General features: G+C 48.0%; 1 protein-coding gene across 2 annotated transcripts in view; it reads left to right on the top strand.

Annotated features, from left to right (window-relative positions):
• The window catches only part of CAPN10 (calpain 10), a 42263-nt gene that overhangs the window by 16371 nt on the left and 23437 nt on the right, over positions 1-2455 (top strand). Inside the window, exon 1 of one of the 2 annotated variants that reach the window (XM_006017105.3) lies at positions 2377-2408. The exons of the other annotated variant lie outside the window; for it this stretch is intronic. The gene's annotated coding sequence lies outside the window, so the exon portion shown is untranslated. Of the gene's footprint in view, positions 1-2376; positions 2409-2455 lie in introns of those variants that run through there. 2 annotated transcript variants of the gene reach the window in all.

Below are 2455 nucleotides of genomic sequence, written 5' to 3'. Positions count from 1 at the left end.
AATGCCCAGACCGTACTATATTGCTGAACAAGCATGGAAGTCCCAGCAAGATCTTACCTAAATAGGGGGGGAAGTAGGGTTGCCCTGGTATAGAAAAGATGAAGAAAAACTGGCCTATGTGAAACCTGCTCACTGGCTACGGATTATAGTTGGGTTAGCTGCGAGTCCGCTGTTATGTTAGCTCTAGACCAAATCCTGCAGTCTCTTCTTGATTTTGTTTTTAAGTCTGCTCTAAAACGGCTATCATTTCAATGGTGGCTTATATGAAAACTGCCAGCCAGACCACGAACCCCCTTCTTGCACTAATGAACAGATAAAACATTTGTAGTTCCCGAAAGCCTTTAACAGGGCTCCTTAGCTGAGTAACTGCTCCCTCATAGAAGGGATTCAAAGCCTGGCTCTAAATAAGATCCATCTCAAAATCATTACAGGTGTTATTAGGGTTTATTGTACATTTATCTTGGACAGGAGGGCAGGGATTTTGTTTTAGAGCTAATAATATTTTCCTTAGCTGTTACTATTATGCTGATGAATTCTTAGCCCAAGTGCTGTCAGAAATGCAATTACGAGGGTATAATTCCCATTATAAAGTCTCCACTCCTGAGAGAATGGTCCGTTGCTACACTCTATTTCTTATTATTGTTTCATCTTGTCTGTGCAAATGGCCTACTATTATATTATTGCTTTGTAACAGCATATCTAGGACCAACATCCTATCAAAAGTAAGATTAAAGGTTGCGAACAGCAACTTTTTACACTATATGCCAAATGTTTTCCAGTGGTAATTGCATTTGCTTCTACCTGTGTAAAGTGGAAATGATTCTTTGCAGCAAAATGGGTATTTTTCCTGTGAGTGTTTGCCTCAGTAATTTATTTCTAATGATACCTCACCTGACCATCTCGTTAAAGAAGAGCTAAATGGGCCATGAAGACTAACCGCTAAATCGAATATGGAGTTCCTCTTCTTCATTTAATACAGCAGTCTCCAACTCCGGGTTTACAGGGTGTTGCTTGCAAGATGATACTCTGACATTGCTTTGGGCCAGGAAAATGTTACTTTACAACTTCATGCTGCTTCATTTTGACAGGAAGGACAAAGTATTGCATTGCTCACGGCAGATTACTTGCTCAGTGTTGTTGTCTGTGGGCCAGCACAGGTTGGGAACCGTGGTATTACTTCAGTCTTCTGGAACTTCACTGTCCTCCAAGAGCTCTCAAGGACAAATAATACCAGTTCCTTAATTGCTCCAGGATCTGTGAGCATTTTTACACGTACCCTGGGGGGTACACGCTTTCATTAAAGCGGCTCTGAGAGCGGCTATAATTTAAAGCACCCGGAGCTTCTCATGTACAGGCAGTCCTCGACTTACAATGCTTTGAGTTACAACGTTTATAAATTAACACCCTGTTTCGACTTTACAACGCTTGATCCGATGCGACGCCACGCCAGCGAACAAGTTGGCTGCATCGCTCATCTCCCCAGAGAACGCCCGTCCAAACCTCCTCACACGCTTTCTTGAAGAAAGCCGACGAGACTCCAGAAACGCCTGCGGCCGAGAAGACCCCAGCCAAGAGCCCGTCAAAAAGTCCCGCAAAGTCACCTCAAAGAAGTCCTGCCAAATCCATACGATTGCTATGTACGATATAAATACATGATGTAGCTCTGTTACTCAGCTATCGTTGATCGAGTACAGAATTCTGGGGTATTTGTGTGAAAATAGGGTATCGGGCCTTGGTTCAGGAACCCATCCCCCATTTATAACATTGTTTCCTATGAGAAAATTGGTTCCAAGTTACAACGTTTCGACTTAAGATGCGGCGGTGGTTTTGAAACGCGGGGACGCTGACGCAGGCGAGGTGGAGGCTGGCTGCAGCGCCGCAACAACCGCCGCAACCAAGTCTGCTCCAACGCGGTGTAGTTACAGCACGCCAGCGCCGCCTCCGTGCCCGCGTACAGGCGCCAGCCCCAGGACCCCCGACGTGGCTAAGCAGTCGCTCTCACCTGCTCTTTCCTTACTTCTAGCCTTTTTCACTCTTTGCCCCTGAGCTAACCTTGCAGCTAACCCCTCCCCTCCCCGCTACACTAAAAAACCACTTAAAATGCTTTAGCTGTCTTGGGCATCGCCCAGGTTTATTTCTCCCTTCACACCTTGAACCAGTTTGTGGCAGCTGCGTTTGCCACCTTCAAGACCAACACGTTTTTCCCCGGCTCCTGCGTCCTCCTCCCCCGCCCGCCCGGGCACCTCCAGGAGACACCCCCCGGGACGGCCGGGGCAAGGCATGCCGGGAGCTTGCTCCGAGGGCATGCTGGGACTTGTAGGCTTCCCCGTGCCGCTGGGCTTTGTAGTCTCCAGGCGGAAGGGTGCTCATTGGATGTCTGGGATGACACGTTCGGATCCGGACTCCTGGTTGGCTGAGGGCTCAGGTGGCTTCTCGGAGGGAGGGGGGGGGGGTC

This window comes from Alligator sinensis, unplaced genomic scaffold (assembly GCF_000455745.1).
Source record: "Alligator sinensis unplaced genomic scaffold, ASM45574v1 scaffold301_2, whole genome shotgun sequence".
Taxonomy (NCBI): domain Eukaryota; kingdom Metazoa; phylum Chordata; order Crocodylia; family Alligatoridae; genus Alligator; species Alligator sinensis.
The sequence above is the reverse complement of the archived record's forward strand: the minus strand, read 5'-3'. Positions and strand labels throughout refer to the sequence as shown.